The sequence below is a fragment of the Perognathus longimembris genome, chromosome 4, assembly GCF_023159225.1.
Source record: "Perognathus longimembris pacificus isolate PPM17 chromosome 4, ASM2315922v1, whole genome shotgun sequence".
NCBI lineage: Eukaryota > Metazoa > Chordata > Mammalia > Rodentia > Heteromyidae > Perognathus > Perognathus longimembris.
In genome coordinates, this window is record NC_063164.1 from 1,782,243 (window position 1) to 1,806,841 (window position 24,599).

At 69.4% G+C, this 24,599-nt stretch overlaps 1 long non-coding RNA gene across 1 annotated transcript; it reads left to right on the forward strand.

The window, feature by feature from the left end:
* The first annotated feature begins 275 nt into the window (after nt 1–275).
* LOC125350139 lies at nt 276–21,228 on the forward strand. Its single transcript, XR_007210677.1, has 3 exons — nt 276–639; nt 5,471–5,476; nt 21,218–21,228. It is a non-coding gene; the product is annotated as an uncharacterized LOC125350139 (long non-coding RNA).
* The last annotated feature ends 3,371 nt before the right edge of the window (nt 21,229–24,599 follow it).

A 24,599-nucleotide genomic window follows, 5' to 3' on the forward strand; every position in this document is an offset into this window, starting at 1 on the left:
TCTCTGAAGATGAGGGCGGCGCCCGGCCCCTCGGGGCTGTGTTTAGCGGCGGCCCGCCCGCCGGGTCCTCCCCGCAGCGCCCCCGGCCTCGTGCCCGCAGGGCAGCCGCGTGGGGTGGGCACCGTCCGCCCTCCCCCGCCGGGCCGGCGCCTCCGGCCTTCTCCTTTCTTTGCGAGGGCCGGGGGTCGTTGGCGGCGCCCGAGAGCACTTTACATCCCTTTACCCCAGGGTGTGCGGCCCCCGCGCGCCGTGCCCCGTCCCCGCGGGCGCCCGCCCTGTGCCCGGGGCCGCCCGCCCCGCCGGCCTCCGGGGCTTGGGCTCGGGCGCCCGCGTCCTCGAGTTGTTGGGTTTTTCTTTCCTTTCCGCGCGTGTTTGCAGGGGAGGCCGGGCCGCTCCTCCCCCGCTCGGCGCGTGCTCATTCCATTCTTTTTGTAGACTTTGGGCCCACGTGTTTTCTGGGCATTGATACATATATAAATATATAGATATAGATATATGACTCTATTTTTTTAAGTTTCCTACGTCTGGAGGTAGCATGGACCGTTTGCCCGGCATGTCTTTATAGTGTAGACAGATTTTGCACGCCAGACTCGGCAGCTTTGGGGAAGAGGAAGAAAATGCCTTCGGTCCCCCCCTCCCGTGACGTGTGCAGCATTGAAGGGGAGGGGGGCGTGTGAGTCTCGCTGAACTTACTCTTAAGAAAACTGTACTTTTTCTTGTAAGGAAAATAAAAAGGACTCCGTCACCACTTGCCACCCCGAGAGCAGTTTTCCTAGGCCTCGTGGCACACCGTGGCAGTTTATTGTATTTACGTGGAAAGCGTTGTGCAGCGCCGACTCCGCCTTGGGAGCGGCCTGCCTGTCTCCCACGTGGATGGGGAAGACGTTCGTTTTGTTTCTCTGTTTCCTTTTATTCTCCTCCCTGGGGCCAGGCGCGCTGCCCGCCGCCCGCGGCCATGCACTGTGGTTCATCGCAACCGAGGCCGGGCTGGGGGAGCCCCGCCATGCCCTGCCGGAGCCCGGGAGGCTGGCTGACTCGGACACTGAGTCAGAAGCTCCTAGAAAAGCCAGCAGCCAGGTTTCTGTGTCTCTTTGGTGAGTGTTCCCCACGCAGGGCACGCTTCCGGTTTCTGAGAACAGCAAGCATCTCTGGTGTAAACCCACAGACGCCGGCTGCCCCGCCGCCGCTTGGGGGGCGCGGGCCCCACGCGGCCGGGCCGCCCTCTCACCTGTAACTGACCCCCGTTCTCCCCCGCCGGCCTCTCCGGCCCGCCCCGCGCGGGGCCCCTCCCCCCGTGTGTTCTGTGTGGTGGATGGTCACCAGGCCACCTCCCGGAGTCCGGTGTTTTGTGCCACATCACACACTTGTTACTCTGTGGTGTAAATAAAGATTGCCCTCCAGCCCTCGCTCTGCCTGTGCACTCGCTTCCTCCGGGGCTCCAAGAGGGGGGACGCCGGGGGCCGCGCGCCAGGGGACCACGGGGCTGGGGGCCACGGGACCACGGGGGCTGGGCGTCTCGGGACCACAGGGGCCATGGGACCACGGGGCTGGGGGCCACGGGACCATGGGGGACATGGGACCAAAGGGCTGGGGGCCACGGGACCATGGGGGCTGGGCGTCTCGGGACCACAGGGGCCATGGGACCAAAGGGCTGGGGGCCACGGGACCATGGGGGCTGGGCGTCTCGGGACCACAGGGGCCATGGGACCACGGGGCTGGGGGCCACGGGACCACGGGGGCTGGGCGTCTCGGGACCACAGGGGCCATGGGACCACGGGGCTGGGGGCCACGGGACCACGGGGGCCAGGCGTCTCGGGACCACGGGGGCCATGGGACCAAAGGGCTGGGGGCCATGGGACCACGGGGCTGGGGACCACGGGGGCTCGGGGCCACGGGACCATGGGGGCTGTGGGGCTAGGGGCCATGGGGCCACGGGGCCGCAGGGCACCATGGGACCGCGGGCCTGGGCGCCGCGGGGCCGCAGGCACTGCCCTTGCCCGGTTCGTGCTCTTTGCTCCCCGCACGTTTCCTCGAGCGGCGCTGAGGGGAGCTGGAACCCCCGCAGGGTGGGAGACACGCACGGGTCCAGCCGCCCACACGGCCCCCAAGCTCCACCCGTGGCTCCCTGGCGCCCCCGCCAGGCTCCCGCACAGCCCTGGGCAGTGACCGGCCCCGGGGGTGATCACGGGTGTGCCTCGCAGATGGCCGGCAGCCCCCCAGCCTGGCTCCCCCCGTCGGGCACCACCTCCCAGACGCCCCGCGTAGCTCTGCTCCCCGCGGACCCTGCACAGCACTGGCCTCCCCCCCGCCCCCCCGTTGTCTCTGAGCCCCAGAGTGAGTTGCCCTCGCTGGCCTCCGACGGGCCGGCCCAGAGCCCGCGAACGGGAGAGCTGGATCATCAAGGGTGACTCGCGCCCCTGCAGCAGGCTGACGGGTAAGGAAGGCGTCCGGCGGGGGCGGCGGTGCCCGGAGGGCGGGCCACCGCCTGCTCCACACGAGGCAGGGCTGACGGGCTCCCGGGCCCGGGGTGAAGGGAGAGGGGCTTCGGGCGGTGCGCAGTGTGGATCACGCACTGGGAAGTCCCTGTGCCGTGACTGTTACAAAGCACCGGCGCCTTGTTGGCTTTTGAAATCATGACACACTCGTGTAAGTTATTAAAGGAGGGAGCCGATAAAGGAGAACGCCACGGGGTGTTCACGCGGGAGAGAAAAGTGTATTCCCGAATCGCTGCCCTCTGGCCAAGGTGATGCAAGGCCAAGGAGAAAGGGGGACCCCCGCCCGGCCTTGTCGGGGGGGGGGGGGCGAGGGGGTGTGGCCAGGTGAATCGGGATGGGACCTCAGGGAAGGGGGCGTAACTGCCTCCAGGGGTGCAGGTTACCCGGGTAGATGGGGGAAGACTTAACCAGCGGGGGCACCTGCGTGTCCCCCTCCCGGGGCGGATGCGACAACTTGTAGCATGGGAAGTCAGGAAAACGAAGCGTGTTCTCACAACCAAGGGGGCAGCCCCTCCTAGTGTAAGAACCGAGTTCACCCCAAGGAATGGATGTCAGACACGGGTGAGAGGAGGCCGGGCTGCGGGACCCACGGAGCTGTGGGGAGAGGAGCTGCAGGAACGAGGGGCAAAGGTCAGGGCCAGGACGCTGCCTCCTAGTGGTGCTCCCAGGAATTGCAGCCTGGACCTGCAGAGGGCCGTGGATCTGTCAGCTTGGCCTCCCGGGTTCAAAGCCAGGTGGAGACAGCAAAGCACACCCAGCCCACAAGCCCCTAGCCAGGTCCGTGGGGGTGGGGGGGTGGGGGGCGTGCAGGTGTGCGGGGAGGAGCCAGGGGCGCGGGGAGGAGAGGCGCCTGGCCCCCGGCGGCCGCATGCCGGTGTGAGTGGCGTCAGGCTGCAGTCACGGCTCTGCACCTCCATGGGCTGAGCCGCCCTTTGGGGGGACAGGAAGCACGTGCACACGCGTGTGAACGCAGGCACGTGGTGGGAAACACAAGGGGCGTGTCACAGGCCTGGTGACACGGTGAGGGCCAGGAAGACGGGGCCGGGAGCCGCAGTGCACGAGGCCGGGAAGTCAGAGGGAGGGACGCGGGCGTGAGAGGAGGGGGTGGGAAGGGGCAAGGGGCGGTCACGGTGAGGATGAGGAGGGAGGCAGGGGGAGGGAGCGGGCAGGGTGGGATCCACGCGAGGGCTCGCGTGGGGAGGAAGAGGATGGGGATCGAGGTCACACGAAGCGGGGAGGCCGGCTGGCAGCGCTGCTTCCTGCCCGGGCCTCTGCCCCGCTTGCCTGGCGTCTGGACCGGAGTCCCCGCCTTCTCAGCAGGGCGCTGGGAGGCCAGCCAGGGGCCAGCCGCTGGGGCGCGCGCGCGGAGCAGGGCAGCTCCGCCCGGTACTGCGTTTCCCTGTGCTACTCAGGCAGCACCGGGAGGCAGGCCTGACAGGCAGAAGCACAGGCTCTCAAGGCCGGGGTAGCGGCGGGGCCTCCGCCAGCGCCAGCCCAGCGCCAGCCCAGCGCCCTGTCCACTCTCCCCACCGCTCCGCCTTCCCCAGGGAGCCTGCACCCCAGCGCCCCGTCACCCCATCCACGCCCCTTGTCACCCACAGACTGACATAATCTACATGACGCACGCATTATTGCCTTTCCTGGTTTTTATTTTGGTAAAAACTAATATTTAAGAAAACACTAGCAACAGATACAAATAAATGTTAACAGGAGTGAGTGTTCAGAGGTTATCAAAAAATATAAATTATTACTACATTTGGGGAAGACAAAATTAGCTCATGCTGAATAAACCACTAACAAGTAGTAAAAATGGAATTAATAATTGCACCCTCTCCACACACACACTCGCGTGCGCGCGCACACACACACACACATTCCCACAAAGCTGGGGCTCTGGTAGCTTCCCTGAGGAGCTCTGCCACACCACGGAGCCTCACAGACTCGGGACAGGGAAAAAGACCCAGCATGGCTCCCATACCTAACGTGAGTGGAGACCTGACTAAGCCGCGTGCACCAAGGTAGACCTGAGACAAGCAAAACTTCAGCCAAGTAGGGTTTGTCCCAGGAATGCAAGGTTGGCTGAACATTCGGATACGGTTACTTCGTAAAAACACTTAATAAAAGCTAACGCCTGCTCACACAAGAATTCTGGCCAATTAAGAATCTCAGGAAGCCTACATTCACACGAGGACGCCTTGGATCAACCCTCCCGCCCACCAGGGAGAGGTGGACGGCTCTCACAAGATAGGGGAGCCGCGGAGGAGGCGGGCGCCCCGCCATGCGCGAGACAGCTAGTGGAAAGGGGGAAATCGCGGATAACAAGACAGGAAGTCAGAAGTCACAAAATTAATAAGCCCAATAACAGAACTAGCAAGGTTACTGGACACAAGAACAAGTGCAAAACCAAGCATATTTCTACATACTAGCAGTGAAGGATCAAAACTTGAGATTAAAAAGAGTTTAAGTACGGCAGTGAATACCTGTGACCCCCGCGGACAGGAGGAGGAGGGCCGCAGGGCCGTCCTGTGCTAGACAGCAAGGCCCTGTCCACAAAAGCTAGGCATGGTGGCACACAGCTGTAATCCTAACTGTTCCGGAGCTGGGGTCAGGAGGATTGTGGGTTGTGCTTCTAGTCCACCTCTGGGAAAACAGTGTGCAAGACCCGTGGTGACAGAGGTTGAGCGTGTTGGTGTGTGCTTGCCATCCCAGTTATAGCCTAAATAGGAGGACCACAGTCCAGCCCGGCTCTGGCAAAAAGCCAGGCCCTCTCTCAAGACCCAAGCCATATGTGGCCAGCCTCCCAAGCACAAAGCCCCGAGTTCAAACCTCAGCGCCACTCACAGAGCACCCAGGAGTAAATCCAACAGCCACAAAACGCTTCAGTGGACGCCGCGAGTGATGGGGGGGGTGAAGTGCTGGACCCCTGAGGACACAGGAGCACATGACACAGGAGCACACACGACAGGAGGACACAGGACATAGTAGCACACAGGACACAGGAGCACACAGGACAGGCTGGGCTGACACACGCAGGAGCACACGGGACACAGGAGCGCACAGGACAGGCTGGGCTGACACGCAGGAGCACACGGGACACAGGAGTGCACAGGACAGGCTGGGCTGACACGCAGGAGTGCACAGGACAGGCTGGGCTGACACACGCAGGAGCCAGGCCAGGCCGCCCGTGCCGTTGCTCCTCCGCTCTCCTCTACCTGTAACTCCACACAAACACATCACACTCGGGCCTGTGTGGTCGGGATTCTCAATCACGATCCAGTGAGCTCGCAGAGCTGGGGCCCGCGGAGGGTGCCCAGCCTCCGTGACCGCGTCTCAGCGCTGCCCAGAGGGAGCACGGGCGGAGGCGGGGCCTCCTGGGGCCTCCGTGATGGTCTCAGCGCTGCCCAGAGGGAGCACGGGCGGAGGCGCGGCCTCCTGGGGCCTCCGTGATGGTCTCAGCGCTGCCCAGAGGGAGCACGGGCAGAGGCACGGCCTCGCCGCCCGCACTGTGGCCTCTGGCCGGGCTCTCGCTGGGCCTCCGCACCCTGACCTCACCTTCGCCGTCTTCCCAGCTCCCCTGGCCTGTGGGTCTCCCCCATAGGCCGCCCCAAGGGTCCCGTGTGCCCAGGACTCCCGGCCAGGCCCCGGTCCCTGGCCCGGCTCTGTCTGGCCACCTGTGCTCGTGACATCACTTGGTTCCTGTGGCACTTGCCGGTCCCCAAGATTTTTGCCAGTTTCCCGCCGGGAAGTGGGGTCCAGACGCTTGGCCCTGGCCTCAGGGTTCCCGCAGGGGTTCCGGTCGCTCGGGGCTGGACACAGGACACGTGGGCGGCGGGTCTTGGCCCAGCCAGGAGGGCCACCGCGGTCTGCGGGCGCCCCAGGGAGCCTCGCGGACCGGCTCTGACCCCCGGTCTGCCCCGCTGGCCCGCAGGGGGCCTGGCCATGGGGCGGCCAGAGCACCCCGTTGGCCCCGATGCTCTGACCGCGCACCCCAAACCCAGCTCCCAGGGACGAGCCAGTCTGGCAGGGCGCTCCACCGGGCACGGGAAGGCCGGCCGGTGAGATCCCGGGGACAGCGAGGACAGGGCCGGACGTGAGGCCGGAGGAGAAGAGCCAGGAAGCCGGGAGGACTCCCAGTGTGGAGCACCCCCTCCATCCTGGGGGGGGGAGGGGGGGAGAGCTGCCATCCTCCTGTCAGGAGAGGGGAAGGACGGGGGCTGCCCAGGACCTGGCCTGGTGGGTAGCGCCGGCCGCCGGGGCCACCCAGAGCAGCAGCCCCCCAGCTTGGTGGCTCTGTGGGGGGCAGGCCCCAGCTCTGCCCCATTGAGGAGCACCCGGCTCTGAGTGTGTCATCCCAGCCTGGCTCCCCGTTCTAGGCCACAAGGGAGCGGTGTGCTGGGCCGTCCTCAGGCCGCTCCCGGAGGCGTGCGGGACCCCCTCTGGAGGCCCGCTGCTCCCGCGGGTGCTGTTGCTAGGACTCGGTCCCGGGCACAGCCGCTCCTGGGAGCCAGGGCCGCGGGTGAGGATGGAGGGCACAGCCTTCAGCCGGTGCTGGCGGGCTGCATCCCTGGACAGGAAGCTGCAAATGGTCCCACGCAGCTTCAGCTCAGCAGACGGGGGAGGGGGGGTGTGGGTGGAGGGGAGGACGTCTCTCGGCATCTCTGGGGCTCATCCCGGACACCTCCCGGGCCCCACCATGGGGACCCACGCCCAGCCCTCCTGGCACGATCTAGAGCGTGGCCTCCGGCACCCTCTGCAAAGCGTGGCCACTGCTTGCAGACCCCACCCGGGGTGGGACACAGCCCCCGGGGGGCAGCCCACGGGGGTGCGTCCGCTGCCTGGGGGAGCCCAGTGGGCAGAGGGGCCCAGAGGCCCGGATGGGACACAAACCTCTCCTGCGTGGGCCCTGGAGGTGTGCCCGCCTCCACGATTGCCTGCCTCCACGGGTGCCCCGCCTCTACGATTGCCCCGCCTCCACGAGGCCCCGCCTCCATGAGGCCCCGCCTCCACGGGAGCCCCGCCTCCACGAGTGCCCCACCTCCACGAGGGCCCGCCTCCACGAGTGCCCGGCCTCCACGAGGCCCCGCCTCCACGAGGCCCCGCCTCCATGAGGCCCCGCCTCCACGGGAGCCCCGCCTCCACGAGTGCCCCACCTCCACGAGGGCCCGCCTCCACGATTGCCCCGCCTCCACGGGTGCTCCGCCTCCACAGGTGCCCCGCCTCCACGAGGCCCCGCCTCCATGAGGCCCCACCTCCACGGGAGCCCCGCCTCCACGAGTGCCCCACCTCCACGAGGGCCCGCCTCCACGATTGCCCCGCCTCCACGAGGCCCCGCCTCCATGAGGCCCCGCCTCCACAGGTGCTCCGCCTCCACAATTGCCCGCCTCCATGGGTGCCCCGCCTCTACGATTGCCCTGCCTCCACGGGAGCCCCGCCTCCACGAGGCCCCGCCTCCACGAGGCCCCGCCTCCACAGGTGCCCCGCCTCCACGAGGCCCCGCCTCCACGAGGCCCCACCTCCACGAGTGGTCCACCTCCATGATGCCCCGCCTCCACAGGTGCCCCGCCTCCACGAGTGGTCCGCCTCCATGAGGCCCCGCCTCCACGAGGCCCCGCCTCCACGGGTGCCCCGCCTCCACGAGGCCCCGCCTCCACGAGGCCCCGCCTCCACGGGTGTCTTCTCAGAGTCTCCGGCGCACACGCTGCCCGGGGAGGCCCCGGGGAGGCCACTGCTCGGCGGGCGGCCAGGCCTCCCCTTCCGCCTGCGGGCCCGGAGAGCCCGTGGGCGTCGGGGGCCTGGGGAGGGGAGGGTGGCGCTCGGAACCGCCTGCTGGCGCACAGGCTTCTAGTTAGGCGCTCCCCCTGGACCCCCGCGGGGGGCGGGAGGCTCCCCCCGCCTGCGCCCGGCCCGGCCCCGGGCACCGAGGGCCACAGCTGCGCCGCCCACAGAGGAGGCCGCGTCCCAGCCCGGGAGCGAGGGGGAAGCAGCGCCGCCGCGCTGTCTAAAGTAGACGCCATCTACGAGCACACGGACGGGGAGCCGGGCTTGTTCTTCATGCAGCACCGGGAAGGCTGCGGCCCAGCGCTCCCTCCCTGCCCCTCGGGGGGCCCGGGACCCCCTCCTGCCCGGGGCCACAGACCAGCCCGGCGTTCTGAGGAGGCCGAGGGCCCCGCAGCCCCGCCGCCCTCTCCGACAGTCAGGCAGCTGGGGGGAGCGAGCCTGGCCAGGAAGGAGGCAGCCCCGACCCCGTCCCGGGCCTGCAGCCAGGGGACGGGGCCGGACCCAACCTCCTGCCCTGGCTCCCGGGGGGGGCGCTGGGGTGTGGGGGAGGCCGGGGGTCCCGGGTGGGTGGGGCGGTGGGGTGTGGGGGAGGCCGGGGGTCCCGGGTGGGTGGGGCGCTGGGGTGTGGGGGAGGCCGGGGGTCCCGGGTGGGTGGGGCGGTGGGGTGTGGGGGAGGCCGGGGGTCCCGGGTGGGTGGGGCGCTGGGGTGTGGGGGAGGCCGGGGGTCCCGGGTGGGTGGGGCGCTGGGGTGTGGGGGAGGCCGGGGGTCCCGGGTGGGTGGGGCGGTGGGGTGTGGGGGAGGCCGGGGGGTCCCGGGTGGGTGGGGCGGTGGGGTGTGGGGGAGGCCGGGGGTCCCGGGTGGGTGGGGCGGTGGGAGGCCGGGGGTCCCGGGTGGGGTGCTGGGGTCTGGGGGAGGCTGGGGAGCAGCTCCAGGCCCCCACTGAGGCCCCTGGTCCGGTGCCCGTGTCTGTGCGCCGCGGGCGTGGTGGGGGAGGCGGGAGCGGCTGGGCACGGGGCCGTCGGAGCCCGTGGGTTCGGGGAGGGAGCGCCCGGCTGCCCTTTCCGGGGTGCGCGTCCCTGGGGGGGCTGCCTGGGGTGTGCACAGATCTGCCGGGGTCAGCGCGGTGCGAGGACGCCCCGCTCAGCAGGATTCCTCCCGACCCGGCTCCCCGCCGTCACGTGACTCGCCCTGGGGAAACACGCCGCGTGGAGCTCTGTGCGCCACCTCCCAAGGCTCCCGTGGCGGAGGGGCCCCGGGCACCCGGCTGGCCCTGCCCCCCCCCAGGGCAGCCCCCGGCCTGCGGGAGCGAGGCCTTCAACCCACCGCAGCGCCGGGGGACCCGGACACGCGCGGCGGTGGCCCGTCACCAGGGCAGCGCCCCTCGCGAGCCGCGCCCCCTCCTCCCGCTGGGCCCCCCCTCCTCCCGCTGGGCCCCCCTCCTCCCGCTGGGCCCCCCCTCCTCCCGCTGGGGCCCCCTCCTCCCGCTGGGGCCCCCTCCTCCCGCTGCGGCCCCCCTCCTCACGCTGGGCCCCCCTCCTCCCGCTGGGGCCCCCTCCTCCCGCTGGGCCCCCCTCCTCCCGCTGGGGCCCCCCTCCTCCCGCTGCGGCCCCCCTCCTCACGCTGGGGGCCCCCTCCTCCCGCTGGGCCCACCTCCTCCCGCTGGACCCCCCATCTCCCGCTGGGCCCCCCTCCTCCCGCTGCGGCCCCCCTCCTCCCGCTGCGGCCCCCCGCTCTGCATCCAGAATCAGCGCAGCTCCACCACTCGTCCCCAACCTCCAGACGAGCTGTCCAGGTTTCTAGTCCCTGCTGACGGCCCTCCCCACGCACGGAGGAGGCCAGCTGCCCACGCACCGAGACCCCCTCCCCATGCACCGAGACCCCCTCCCCCGTCCCCACGCACCGAGACCCCCTCCCCATGCACCGAGACCCCCTCCCCCCCTCCCCACGCACTGAGACCCCCTCCCCACGCACCGAGACCCCCCTCTCCCCTTCCCACGCACCGAGATCCCCCTCCCCCCTCCCCACGCACCGAGACCCCCCTCTCCCCTTCCCACGCACCGAGATCCCCCTCCCCCCTCCCCACGCACCGAGACCCCCCCTCCCCCCAACCCACGCACCGAGACCCCCCCTCCCCACACACCGAGACCACCTCCCCCCTCCCCACACACCGAGACCCCCTCCCTATGCACCGAGACCCCCCTCCCCCCTCCCCACGCACTGAGACCCCCTCCCCACGCACCGAGACCCCCCTCTCCCCTTCCCACGCACCGAGACCCCCCTCCCCCCTCCCCACGCACTGAGACCCCCTCCCCACGCACCCAGAACCCCCTCCCCACGGACTGAGGAGGCCAGCCACCTACACCTTCCTGTGGCAGGAGGGCGGGTGAGACTTGAGACAGGACGGCGGGGTGAGGCGTGGTCCCGGGAGGACGGGCGGGCAGGAGGGCGGGGTGAGGCGTGGTCCCGGGAGGACGGGCGGGCAGGAGGGCGGGGTGAGGCGTGGTCCCCGGAGGGCGGGCGGGCGAGCGTGGCCCCTGGCGGTGGCCGCCCCCTGAGCGAGTCTGGCTCGGGCTCCCTTCTCCCCCCCAGGGCTCGGCTCGTGGGCCGTCTGGGCGGGCGGGTGGGCCGGGCCGGGGTGCCCACTGATGGGGCTCGGCAGCCCCGGCCGGCACCAGGCCCTCCCCCAGGCCCGGGCTGCGGGCTCGGCCCGTCCCGACGTCCCGAGGCCCCGCGGCGGCTCGCGGCCTCCTCGCGGGGGGCCGGCGTCCCAGGCGGGCGGAGCAGAGCGAGGGGTAGACCGCCAGCGCCCGCGCACGGCCCAGCGGACCCGGGACCCGCGGGGCTCCGCGCGCACGAGGCCCGCCCACCACGCGGAGCCCCCGCGCACGAGGCCCGCCCACCACGCGGAGCCCCCGCGCACGAGGCCCGCCCACCACGGCTCACGAGGCCCCCGCCCACCACGCGGAGCCCCCGCGCACGAGGCCCGCCCACCACGCGGAGCCCCCGCGCACGAGGCCCGCCCACCACGGCTCACGAGGCCCGCCCACCACGGCTCGCGAGGCCCCGCCCACCACGCGGAGCCCCCGCGCACGAGGCCCCGCCCACCACGCGGAGCCCCCGCGCACGAGGCCCGCCCACCACGGCTCACGAGGCCCCGCCCACCACGCGGAGCCCCCGCGCACGAGGCCCCGCCCACCACGCGGAGCCCCCGCGCGCCAGGCCCCGCCGGCCCCGCACACCCTGCCGTCCTGGCTGTGGCTCGGCTTCCTTCTCAAGGTCACTGTCGGCTCCGCGGGACGTGAGCGTTCACCCCGGCCGTCCCGGGTCCTCCTCCCTCCTCCCGCGCGGCGCGCGGGCTTTGTTTTAGGCCGAGAAGCCCCGTGGGTTGGCCAGTAGCCGCGTTTAGAGGACAGGAGGAGAGGAAAGAAGAAAGGAGGGGAGGGGAGGGGGAGGGGGGAGGAGAGGGAGGGGGAGGGGGGAGGGGGAGGGGAAGGAGGGGGAAGGGGGAGGGGGAGGAGAGGGAGGGGGAGGAGAGGAGGGGAGGGGGAGGGGAAGGGGGGAAGGAGGGGGAGGGGGAGGAGAGGGAGGGGGAGGAGAGGAGGGGAGGGGGAGGGGAGGGGGAGGAGAGGGAGGGGGAGGGGGAGGGGGATCCCTGCGTGATGAGGACCGCGCGCTGCCCCGGGCGGGGGCCGGCCCGCCCGCCCACCCCGCTCTCGCCTTTGCCTTGATGACAGGCCTGGGGGAGTTTGTGGGGCGCTGCGGAGGCCGCGATTATGATCACCTCCCTCTCAAGAGTTGTAAATACTCCATTTGCGGAACCCGGGGAGGCTTCTAATTAGAACGGCCCTGCGCCCCGCGAGCCCCCCCCCCCCCGCCGGCCGCCGGGGCACTGCGGGCTCGGGGGTCCCCGGCCCGCGCGGCTCGCCCCCTCCATGCCCGCCCGCCCTCCCGGCGCGCAGCAGCCCCAGGCCGCGGGTCCGGGGCCGGAGGGCGGGGCGGGCCGAGTGGGGCCGTGGAGGCGGCCGTCCCTCCGTCCCTCCGTCCCTCCGTCCCTCCGTCCCTCCGTCCGTCCGCCTCTCCTGGGCTCCTCCCCGTGCGCAGAGTCTAACACTGACTCCTGGCCCTGATGGTGCCGGGCTCAGGCCTGAAGGCCGGGGGGGGGGGGGCGGGGGGGGCGGGGGGGCGGGGGGGGGGGGCGACCTCCAGGTCCCCCGCACGCCCCGAGGGCCCCGCTGCGCGCTTCGCTGTCCAACGCCGCGCGCTGCCGCGTGTCCGCCGCGCTGTACCACCACCCGCGGTCTCATTCCAGAACATTCCGTCTCCCAAAGAAGCCTCCCGGCCACCCGTCGCCGCCCCTGAACCCGCGAATGCGTGTGTCTGTGTGTGGGGGGGGGGGCACACGCCCCGCCCGCCACAGCCGGGGGGGGGGGGGCGGGAAGTCGGCGTCTTCTCCCTGCTGTGGCAATGTGGGGGGACAACCCGGCGGAGAAGGTTCTAGAATCGCATTTACCCGGAAGCGCAGCCAGCAAGCTCTGTCTGCCCCCAACCTAGCCGGGACCCTGGGCTGGGGAGGGAGGCGGGGAGGGGGGAGGGGGGGGAGGGGGAGGGGGGAGCCTTCCATCCACCGGGCGGGCCAGTCGTCTGGGGAGCCTGGTGGGAGCCCCCCCCCCCCGAGCCCGCACGCCCGGGAGGAGCTGCTTCCCGGGGTGGGCGTGACACTCGCACGCCCCGCGTGGACACCGGTGGGGCGGGCACACGCGAGTGCACGAGCTCGGTGGCGCTGAGATGGCGCGCAGATGTGGGGTGGGGCCCCGGCTTGAACACACAACACCACACGCGTGGAGGAGGGGGCTGCAGAGAAGGGGTGACGGCGCCCCCCCCTTCTCCCGGCCCCTGGGAGTTAGGACCAGCCACGGGCCAGGGCCCAGGCCTGGGGAGCCCCGGGACCCCCCACACTGCTCCAGTGGGTGAGTCTGGGGGGTTCGCTGCCTGCCTCGGCCCACGCCTGGGACTCAGGATTGGGCCCAGGGCCTGGGGCACCCCGACTGAGCTGCGGCTTCTGTGAGCCTCTCCTTCTTTCCCTGGTGGCCTGGGGGGGGGGTTCCCCCGAGACCCCACCGCCGGCCTCCGCCCCTCACCGCCCCCACGGAGGGCCGTCGGACCAGCTGCTCTCGGTGGAGGGCTTTCTCCATGGAGCCCCCCCCCCCCCGCCCCGCTGGGCCCAAGGGCTCAGGAACCCTGGGGGCCCGGGGGGGCCCCACCGACAGCCACCAGGGGGCGCCCGAAGTCCTGCCACGGTGGAGGCCTGCCCCGTGGGGGGCCTGAGAGTGCAGGGCACAGGCAGAGGGCACCGGTGGGAGCCGGGGGGGTGCGGGGGACAAAGGAAGTGAGGATTCCCAGCAGGTGGGAGCTGCCACCTCGGGCTGGGTGGTCCCGGTGTCCACCCCCCCGCCCCCCCGGGGTACCCCAGCCCTGTGAGGCCGCGGGCCCCCCCATGCTCCAGGCCCCCTGCCTGGGGTCCCCCACGGGCCCGCTCCTGAGGCCCCCCGCCCAACAGTCAGGGCGGCCGTCAAAGACCCGAACTGTGGGAGTGGGGCGCGGCCTCCAGTTGCGGGTGGGGGGGGGGGTGGGGAGGGGGAGGGGCCCGCAGAGCCCAGGGCTGGGTGGGAGGAGAGCAGCCCAGGCCTCCTTCCAGATGTTCCAGATGCAGAGCCCCCCACTCCCCCCCCCCCGCCCGGGTCTCTTGGGGGGATATGCCGGGTTTGAAGCTGGGGAGGGGGTGCCGCCCGCGCCGTGTCTCCAGCCCTGTCTCGGACGGCTTGGTGAGGACAGGCACACCCTGTGCTCTGTCCCCCACCCCCCGCCCAGTTCTCGGGCCCTCCAGCCCCACGTGGAGCCAGCACCAGCCATCCTGGTGTGCACCTTGCAGCTTCACGATCCCCAGCGCCCGCGCCCCACAGGAAGCCGCCACGTCTGCCGTCGCCAGCAGCCTGTCCATCAGCAGGACTCTGGCTAGCGCCGGGCGGGGGGGGGGGGGTCGGGGGCCCCGGGCTCTGCACAGCTTCTCTCCCCTCTGCTTTCTTCTCCATCCTTCCCGCCTTTCCCTCCTGGTCGCTCCTCTCCCTGCCCTGCTCCTTGCACTTCCCTGTCTCCAGGGCAAAGTCATCTCAAGATGGCTGCCTTCCTTCACTGCGGCTGCCAAGACAATCTCCAATGAGGCTGCATTCTGGGGTCCCACGCGGAAGTGAATTGGGGGGGCACACGGTCTCCCCCAGGGGGCAGCTGGGTGTCTAGCTAGCCAGCTTGGGGGGAACAGCAGACCCAGCTGGCACCCAGGAATGAGGCTTCCTCCGGCATCTCCCCGAGGGGGTTCCGCGGTGTGGACGGGACCCACGGCGGGGAGAATGACCGAGTCCCGGCTTGAGGAGGGCGGGCAGGGCAGGGCGGCCTCGCGGTGGCGCCAGAGAACCAGGCGGATGAGGGGCCCCGGCCCATCCTGGCGCAGGTTGGGGTGTGAGCCTGGGTGTTCTCAGGAAAACCTCCCACGGGCACCTGACCGCGCAGGAGGGCTTCGTGGGAGGAAGCTCTTCCGGAGGATTCTGTGAACTCCACGTCAATACAAGAGCAGGGGAGGAGCAAATCCTGCGCCCAGGCAACGCCACAGCAACGCCAAGGGATCTGCAGCAGCGAGAGGGGCATTCCTGTCACCCCAGCAGGGGCGTGTGTGTGTGAATTCCTGTCACCAAGAAGGATGTGTGTGTGTGTGGAGGGGAGTGGATTCCTGTCACCCAGCAGGATGTGTGTGGAGCGGAGTGGATTCCTGTCACCCAGCAGGATGTGTGTGTGTGTGTATGATTCCTGTCACCCAGCAGGATGTGTGTATATGTGTGTGTGATTCCTGTCACCCAGCAGGGTGTGTGGTGTGTGTGTGATTCCTGTCACCCAGCAGGATGTGTGTGTGGTGTGATTCCTGTCACCCAGCAGGGTGTGTGTGTGTGTGTGTGATTCCTGTCACCCAGCAGGATGTGTGTGTGTGTGATTCCTGTCACCCAGCAGGGTGTGTGTGGCGTGTGTGTGATTCCTGTCACCCAGCAGGGTGTGCGTGCGTGTGTGTGTGATTCCTGTCACTCAGGCAGGGTGTGTGTCGTGTGTTTGTGTGCATTCCTGTCACCCAGCAGGGGTGTGTGTGTGTGTGATTCCTGTCACCCAGCAGGGTGTGTGTGTGTGTGCATGTGTGTGTGTTTGTGTGCATTCCTGTCACCCAGCAGGGTGTGTGTGCGTGCGTGTGTGTGTGTGAATTCCTGTCACCCGCAGGGTGTGTGTGTGTGTGTGTGTGAATTCCTGTCACTCAGCAGGGTGTGTGTGTGTGTGATTCCTGTCACCCAGCAGGGTGTGCGTGTGTGTGTGTGTGAATTCCTGTCACCCAGCAGGGTGTGTGCGTGTGTGTGTGTGTGTGTGAATTCCTGTCACTCAGCAGGGTGCGTGTGTGTGTGTGTGAATTCCTGTCACCCAGCAGGGGGTGTGTGTGTGTGCGTGTGTGTGTGAATTCCTGTCACCCAGCAGGGTGTGTGTGTGTGTGTGATTCCTGTCACCCAGCAGGGTGTGTGTGTGTGTGTGAATTCCTGTCACCCAGCAGGGTGTGTGTGTGTGGTGTGATTCCTGTCACCCAGCAGGGGTGTGCGTGTGTGGTGGTGTGAATTCCTGTCACTCAGCAGGGTGTGTATGTGTGTGTGTGTGAATTCCTGTCACCCAGCAGGGTGTGTGCGTGTGTGTGTGTGAATTCCTGTCACTCAGCAGGGTGCGTGTGTGTGTGTGATTCCTGTCACCCAGCAGGGTGTGTGTGTGTGCGTGTGTGTGTGTGTGTGTGAATTCCTGTCACTCAGCAGCCCTTTCTGGTTAACAATGGAGAAGCAAGAGGAAGACGAGACGCCCCCACGCGAGCCAGGTGACTTGTTCTTTGGTCGGTTGTGGAGCTGGCGCTCAGGGTCTGGGCGTTGTGGCTGAGTTCTCTGGTTTAAAGCTGGCACCCTACCACCCGAGCCGCAGCATGGCTCCTGGTTTCGAGTGGGTGATTGGAAGTAAGAGTCTCACAGAGGCTTCTCTGCCTGGGCCAGCTTCGAGCTGCCATCTTGAGAGCTCGCCTCCCGAGCAGCCGGGTGACCGGCGGGAGCCACCGGCCGCAGCGCCGGGGATGTTTGTCGATCCCGGTGGGCTCCGGGCCGGCGGCAGCGGTGGGGTCCCGGGCGGTGGGAGCGGGTGCGCTCCGCCCTGCGGTATCCCCACCGTAGACGACCGGTATAAACACGCTTCCGGAGACAGCCGCACACCGCGGCCGGCGTCCTGCCCACGACGCCCGGCGCTGCCCGCAGGCCCCGGCCCGGCCCCCTCCCCACTCGGAGCTGCCGGGGCCTCGGGAGCCCCCCGCACGCCGCCCGGTGCGGGGCCCTGCAGCCGTCCTCCCGCGAGCACCTGGGGGCGGCTGGCTGCGGATCTCGCACCGGAGGCCAAGCCTGCTAACCCCCCCCCCCCCCGCCGCCCTGAGGCAGCGCTCCCCAGAGACTCCCAGAGACTCCTGGGGGCCACGTGGGTGGCCCCCTCTCTCCGTGGTTAGGTGGCGCCGGAGCTTCCGTAGTTCTGGACACGGTGTCCTCCCTGCTGTCTGCTCGGTGGCTCAGGCGCCACCGCCTCCCCGCCCGTGGAGCGGCCCCGCCCCGGGCTCCCCGCCGTGGCCAGACGCGGCTCCAGCCTGGCGCGCGGCGCCAGTCCTGTCCTGGAGGCGCGGGCGGAGCCGCTGGCCTGGCGGCGGCCCTCCTCCCTGGGGATGGGCATCCGGAGGGGGGGAGCACTGGAGCGAGCCACTTCCAGGGCAAGCACACGGGAGGGGGGCTCCGCGCACGGGGGGGCTGTGCACACAGGGCGGGGGCTCTGTGAGGACCCTGTGTCCTCAGGGCGCATGGACGGTGCCCGGCGGGGGTTGGGCAGAGCGGTGCTTGAGAGCTCGATGGACTTGGGATTGTCACAGCTCGGGGCTCTTGGGATGTGCACCGGGGGGGGGGTGGGGGGGGCTCATGGTCCCCCGGGTTCCCCCTCAGCTGGACGGCGGCCGCTTCGCCCCTCAGCTGCGCACAGGTCTGGTGGGCTCGGCCTTGCCGGGGGCTCTCGTGACCCCGTGCGTCACGGGCGGTGAGTTCACGTCCGATCAACCGTCTTAACCGCTGCCCACACGGATGCGGGTGCCAGGCGACACGGAGCCGGGAAGCTCACCCCGGCGGCCGGGGTGGAGTCGGGGTTGGGGGGGGCAGATGTTGCCTGGGAAGCACAGCCCCCTGTCCTCCGCGGGCTGGGGAGCGCCGGCGGTCTGTGGGACGCAGTGGGGACGCGGGACTCTGGGGCCCAGGTGGCCCACGAGAGGGAGACGCGTCAGGCCGGGGAGGCCGCAGTGGCCCACGCCCCAGCTGAGCGGGCAGGAAAACACGCGTTCGTCACGCGGGCGGCGTGAGCGGGGGCCGGGCACACACACGCGTTCGTCACGCAGCGGCGGTGAGCGGGGGCCAGGCACACACACGCGTGCATCATGCAGGGGCGCGGCACACACACGCGTTCGTCACGCAGCGGCGTGAGCGGGGGGCCGGGCACACACACGCGTTCATCACGCAGCGGCGTGAGCGGGGGGCCGGGCACACACACGCGTTCATCACGCAGCAGCGTGAGCAGGGCCGGGCACACACACGCGTTCATCACGCAGCGGCGTGAGCAGGGCCGGGCACACACACACGTTCATCACGCAGCAGCGTGAGCAGGGCGGGCACACACACGCGTTCATCACGCAGCGGCGTGAGCAGGGCCGGGCACACACACGCGTGCATCGTGCAGGGGGCCGGGCACACACGCGTTCATCACGCAGCGGCGTGAGCAGGGCCGGGCACACACACGCGTGCATCACGCAGCGGCGTGAGCGGGGACGGAGCACACACACGCGTTCATCACGCAGCGGCGGTGAGCGGGGGGCCAGGCACACACGCGTGCATCGTGCAGGGGCCGGCACACACACACGTTCATCACGCAGCAGCGTGAGCAGGGCCGGGCACACACACGGGTTCATCACGCAGCGGCGTGAGCGGGGACGGAGCACACACACAGCGTTCATCACGCAGCAGCGTGAGCAGGGCCGGGCACACACACGCGTGCATCGTGCAGGGGCCGGGCACACACACGCGTTCATCACGCAGCGGCGTGAGCGGGGACGGAGCACACACACGCGTTCATCACGCAGCGGCGTGAGCGGGGATGGAGCACACACACGCGTGCATCGTGCAGGGGGCCGGGCACACACACGCGTTCATCACGCAGCGGGTGTGGAGCGGGGGCCGGGCACACACACGCGTGCATCGTGCAGGGGCCGGGCACACACACGCGTGCATCGTGCAGGGGGCCGGGCACACACACGCGTGCATCGTGCAGGGGCCGGGCACACACACGCGTGCATCGTGCAGGGGCCGGGCACTCGCCCGCAGAGAACGCTCTCCAGGCCACAAGCCGACTGCGGGGGCGGGTGGAGCCACGGCTCGCAGGACCCCGGCAGGACAACAACTCACGCATACACGTCAGCCCCTGCCGCCACCGCAGGGGGGGAGCTCCGCGCAACACGGCCGCACACGGAGCCTGCAACCCGCAGCCTGAGGAGATCAAAGGAAACCAGAGACAGAAATTAAAAACCGGCGTAGAGAAAATCACCCTCAAACACGAGGACCCCGCGTCCAGCGCCGTCATCGGGAGCTTTGCGATGATTTAGAACGGGGATCTTCAGGCCCCGCACCGCTGGCGCCTGGGCCCCGTCGTGTTCGGAGGCTCCCACGTGTTGGGGGGCTTGGCGGCACCTCCCCACTCACTGGGCGTCGGCGCACCGTGCGCCCCCCCCCCCCCCGGTGACGTCTCCGTGCGTCTGCAGGGGGTCCCGGCCGTGGGGCGCCGCGGGGCCGTCCTCTCTGGCCGGTGACTGCTTTCCAATGCACCAGCGGGGGGGGGGGGGGGGGGCGGGCAAGGCGCCTCCGAGGAGGAGCCGTCGAGGAGGAATGCGGAGGGGACGCCGGGCTCACCGCCGCCTTCCCTGACGCACGCCCGGCCCGGCCCCTTCCCTCCCCTCTCACCGGCCTCCTTCCGCCCCTCCACGGCGGTCGTCTTTGCTGGGCGGGCCGGGTCGGGCCGTGGTCACTCCTGGCGGCCACGTCGGTTCCTCGGCTCCTGGGGCCCCCCGGCCAGGCCCCGCTGGCTGCGGGTGCGGCGTGGTGGGGGAGGGCTCTGGGGGGGAGGCCCCCCCCGCTCGAACCCCGGGGGCCGAGGGGAGCCGCCTCCCAGCCCGGCTCGGGTTTCTTGGACTTTTCCAGAGCGGCGGCACCAGGGGACTCCCCGACGTGACTCGGGAGAGGAGGCGGTTCCGAGTCCCGTGTGTACGTGGTGTGGCGAGCGGTGCGCGTGCACACCTCTGCACAGCGCCGGAGGGCCTCGCGCACACTAGGCAAGGACTCTGCCTCCGAGCCTCGCCCGGGCCCTTCGGGGTTTCTATGCCAAGACCGTGCGTGCAAAGAGCCGCCGGGCTCCGGCTCGGCCGCCTCCGGGGCTGGGGGCGGGGGGTCCCCACGCCCAGCCGGGCCCCCACACGCAAGGCTGTCTCGGCCGCCCGCTCTTGGACCCGCGAGCCGGGCGGGAGAGGAAGGCCGGGGAGCGTTCAACGCGGTCCTGGGCGGAGGACGCGGGCCGGACAGAGTTGGTTCACCTCCACCCAGAGCGGGAGCGAGCCAGGGGCCGGCGGGCCCCCCGGGGCTTTGTCCTCGCCTTCCCGGGGGCCCAGAGCCCCGCCCGCCTAGAGGAGCCAGAGGCCGGCGGGCCCCCCGGGGCTTTGTCCTCGCCTTCCCGGGAGCCCGGAGCCCCGCCCGCCACGAGTCTGGGCCGGAGGAGGAGCCTGGCCACGCACCACTCCGAGCCGCCAGCGCGCACACGGCTTCCCACCCCAGGGCGGGCCCCGCGGGGCACCGGTGGGTGGGCGACGCGGGCGCGGGGTGACGCGGAGCCCCACGGTTCACAGCCCTCTGCATCGCCAGTGGAAAACACTGAGATTTGCAAAGTCAGCGCCTTGATCGACCCGTGCAGGGGTGCGCGGGCAGATACTATGATGGGGAGGATGGGCAGAGCCCAGCAGGGAACTCGGGGAGGATGGGGAGGATGGGCAGAAGCGCCCCGCGAGCCCCGCCCCCGCCCTCGGGGCTCATGCCGGAGCGCGATGGCGGCGTCTGGGGGCGGGGCGGGCGGCAGCTGGGCTCCCGGCGCGATGGACTTGGACGGCCTTCCGTCCCTCACTTCCAAGAGCAGTCAGGCCCCCTGGCGGGGCCCGGCCAGCTGCCCTGGACCCCGGGGGTCCGGGAAGCCGCTGGTCTTTCTACGTCGTCCCAGCACACCGGTGCCTGCTTGCAGCGGGCAGTGTTGCGTGCCTGCATTCTAGCGTTCTCTTTTTTTTTTTTTGGCCAGTCCTGGGCCTTGGACTCCGGGCCTGAGCACTGTCCCTGGCTTCTTCCCGCTCAAGGCTAGCACTCTGCCACCTGAGCCCCAGCGCCCCCTCTGGCCGTTTTCTGTGTATGTGGTGCTGGGGAATCGAACCCAGGGCTTCGTGCGTGGTAGGCGAGCGCTCCACCGCGGAGCCACCTGCCCAGCCCTTAGTCTCTGATGCGTGAAGCCCGATGCGTGTGCAGCTGTGAGGAACACGCCTAGCGCGGCGCCTGGGCGGCGGCGGCCGTTCCCACGCCGCGTCCTTCGTCATCTTCATCCCCCTCACCCTCGTGTTTTTGGCCGTCCCAGGCCTTGCACGCCTTCCCACGCCTGAGCCACAGGTGCGGATCACGACGCCCCCGCGGGCCGCTCGGGGCGCACGCACCTCCGGCAGTCACCGGAGCGCAGGCTTCGGGGCCACGGGGCCCCCCCCCCGCCCCCCCCCGCCCCCCCCCCCCCCCCGCTCACCCCGGCCGTGCCGGCCTCTGGCCCCCAGGGCCTGCCCGCCACGCCCGCCACGCCCGGCCCCTGCAGGCAGCCAAGTGTGGTCCCAGGGTCCAGCTCGCGTGGGTGACCTGGGGGAGGGGGAGGGGGAGGGGGGAGGGGGGAGGGGAGGGGGAGGGGGAGGCTCACACAGAGGAGCAGCGGGTGAGAGAGTGTCAGGAACAGGGACAAAGCCGGCGGGCTCTCGTTCGCGTGCTGTTTATTCCTGCGGCTTCTCAGAAGCGACGCGGGGGGCCGGGCTGTGCGGTGGGCGGACTGGGCGTCCAACAGACGCGTGGGCAGCTTTTTCCAAGTTGTTTGCTGTGTGCGTGTGCATGTGTGTGCCCGTGTGTGCGTGTGCATGTACACACACGCACCGGGGGGCCTGGCACCTTCCAAGATCCTCACCCACGGATCTGTGGAGCCGTCGATGAGCCCACCCCGAGGGGCTGGCTGGTCAGGGTCCCTCGAAGAAGCTCGGGGGGGGCTGGGGCTGGGGGGGACGAGGCCCGGGAGGGGCAGGGCCGCGGGGGAGGGAAGCCCAGGGGTGCGGCTCATGGCGGAGGGCCGCGTGTCCCGTGGGGCCTGGGGCCTGGGGAGGAGGAGGGGCGTCGGGGTCCAGGGAGGGGGCTCGGGTCCTCCTTGGGCCTGGGCCTCGGGGCTTCCTCTCCGCGGTCTCTCGTGCTGCCCTGGAGACCCAGCGAGCCCCTGGGCCGTGGTGCTGGGTGCCGGGGAGCTGGCGGTGGCCCTCGGGTCTGGTCCCCGGGGAAGCCGGGCCCCGGCGCTGCCGCGGCCTCCTTCCGTTCTGCGTCCCCGCAGAGACCCCCGAGGGCCCGTCTCCTCAAGGAGGTCAAGGTGCGCGCTCATGTTTCTGTGTGTGCTGGTCCTGTGTGTGCAACCATAGCATCTGTGCACACACAAGTACGTGTGCGATTATGGTGTAGGCAACCACATGCTTGCATTTGTGTGTACATGTGTGTAAACAGTATATGTGTGCATGGGTGTGTGGTCTGAGTTACACAGAAGCATGTGTGTGTGTACAGTGTGTGTGCACATCCCTGGGTGCTTCTGAAGTGTGTGTGTGTATGGCGTGTGCAGTCCCTGTCTGCTTCTGAAGCGTGTGTGTGTGTGTGTACGGCGTGTGTGCACGGCCCTGTGTGCTTCTGAAGCGTGTGTGTGTGTGTACGGCGTGTGTGCAGGGCCCTGAGTGCTTCTGAAGCGTGTGTGTGTGTGTGTACGGCGTGTGTGCAGGGCCCTGAGTGCTTCTGAAGCGGTGTGTGTGTGTGTACGGTGTGTGTGCAGGGCCCTGTGTGCTTCTGAAGCATGTGTGTGTGTGTACGGTGTGTGTGCAGGGCCCTGTGTGCTTCTGAAGCGTGTGTGTGTGTACAGTGTGTGTGCAGGGCCCTGTGTGCTTCTGAAGCATGTGTGTGTGTGTACGGTGTGTGTGCAGGGCCCTGTGTGCTTCTGAAGCGTGTGTGTGTGTAAAGAATGGTGTGTGTGCAGGGCCCTGTGTGCTTCTGAAGCGTGTGTGTGTGTGTACGGTGTGTGTGCAGGGCCCTGTGTGCTTCTGAAGCGTGTGTGTGTGTACGGCGTGTGTGCACGGCCCTGTGTGCTTCTGAAGTGTGTGTGTGTACAGTGTGCACGGCCCTGTGTGCTTCTGAAGCGTGTGTGTGTGTACGGCATGTGTGCAGGGCCCTGTGTGCTTCTGAAGCGTGTGTGTGTGTGTACGGCATGTGTGCAGGGCCCTGTGTGCTTCTGAAGCGTGTGTGTGTGTGTACGGCGTGTGTGCACGGCCCTGTGTGCTTCTGAAGCGTGTGTGTGTGTGTACGGCGTGTGTGCACGGCCCTGTGTGCTTCTGAAGCGTGTGTGTGTGTGTACGGTGTGTGTGCACGGCCCTGTGTGCTTCTGAAGCGCGCGTGTCTGTGTGTACGGCATGTGTGCACGGCCCTGTGTGCTTCTGAAGCGTGTGTGTGTGTGTACGGAGTGTGTGCACGGCCCTGTGTGCTTCTGAAGCGTGTGTGTGTGTGTGTACGGCGTGTGTGCAGGGCCCTGTGTGCTTCTGAAGCATGTGTGTGTGTGTATGGTGTGTGTGCAGGGCCCTGTGTGCTTCTGAAGCAGTGTGTGTGTGTACGGTGTGTGTGCAGGGCCCTGTCTGCTTCTGAAGCGTGTGTGTGTGTGTACGGCGTGTGTGCACGGCCCTGTGTGCTTCTGAAGCGTGTGTGTGTGTGTGTACGGCGTGTGTGCACGGCCCTGTGTGCTTCTGAAGCGTGTGTGTGTGTACGGCGTGTGTGCACGGCCCTGTGTGCTTCTGAAGCGTGTGTGTGTGTGTGTACGGCGTGTGTGCATGGCCCTGTGTGCTTCTGAAGCGTGTGTGTGTGTGTGTACGGCGTGTGTGCACGGCCCTGTGTGCTTCTGAAGCGTGTGTGTGTGTGTACGGTGTGTGTGCGAGGGCCCTGTGTGCTTCTGAAGCGTGTGTGTGTGTGTGTACGGCGTGTGTGCAGGGCCCTGTGTGCTTCTGAAGCGTGTGTGTGTGTATGGCGTGTGTGCAGGGCCCTGTGTGCTTCTGAAGCGTGTGTGTGTGTACGGCGTGTGTGCACGGCCTGTGTGCTTCTGAAGCGTGTGTGTGTGTGTGTACGGTGTGTGTGCACGGCCCTGTGTGCTTCTGAAGCGTGTGTGTGTGTGTACGGTGTGTGTGCAGGGCCCTGTGTGCTTCTGAAGCGTGTGTGTGTGTGTGTACGGCGTGTGTGCAGGGCCCTGTGTGCTTCTGAAGCGTGTGTGTGTGTATGGTGTGTGTGCAGGGCCCTGTGTGCTTCTGAAGCATGTGTGTGTGTGTACGGTGTGTGTGCAGGGCCCTGTCTGCTTCTGAAGCGTGTGTGTGTGTGTGTACAGCGTGTGTGCACGGCCCTGTGTGCTGAAACTGCCCTGATCAGGTGCCCAGGGCCTTCCGGGGAAGCGGCTGGGCACCACAGACTCTTCTAGAAGCCAGCCAGGTGGCAGCCGTGGAGGCCGGGCTGGGCCTCCTGGTGCGTCCACCCTGGTGGCAGGCCGGGAGCAGAGGCGGGGTGCAGGGTGAGGGCGCCCCGCCCCGCCCCGCCCCGCAAGGCCCTCCCCCCAGGACCGCCGTGACCTCAGGCCTCTGCTGGGGCGTCCTGGGGGGGGCAGTGGCGCGCCCGGTGATGTCGTCTCAGACTGGACCCCCCCCCGCCTGCACACGCGGTACCCCGCCCTCCACCTCACCCGGACGCCGCGCAGGCCTGGGGGGGGGCAGACTCGCCGTGGCCTCTCGCGGAGCCGCTGCTGGG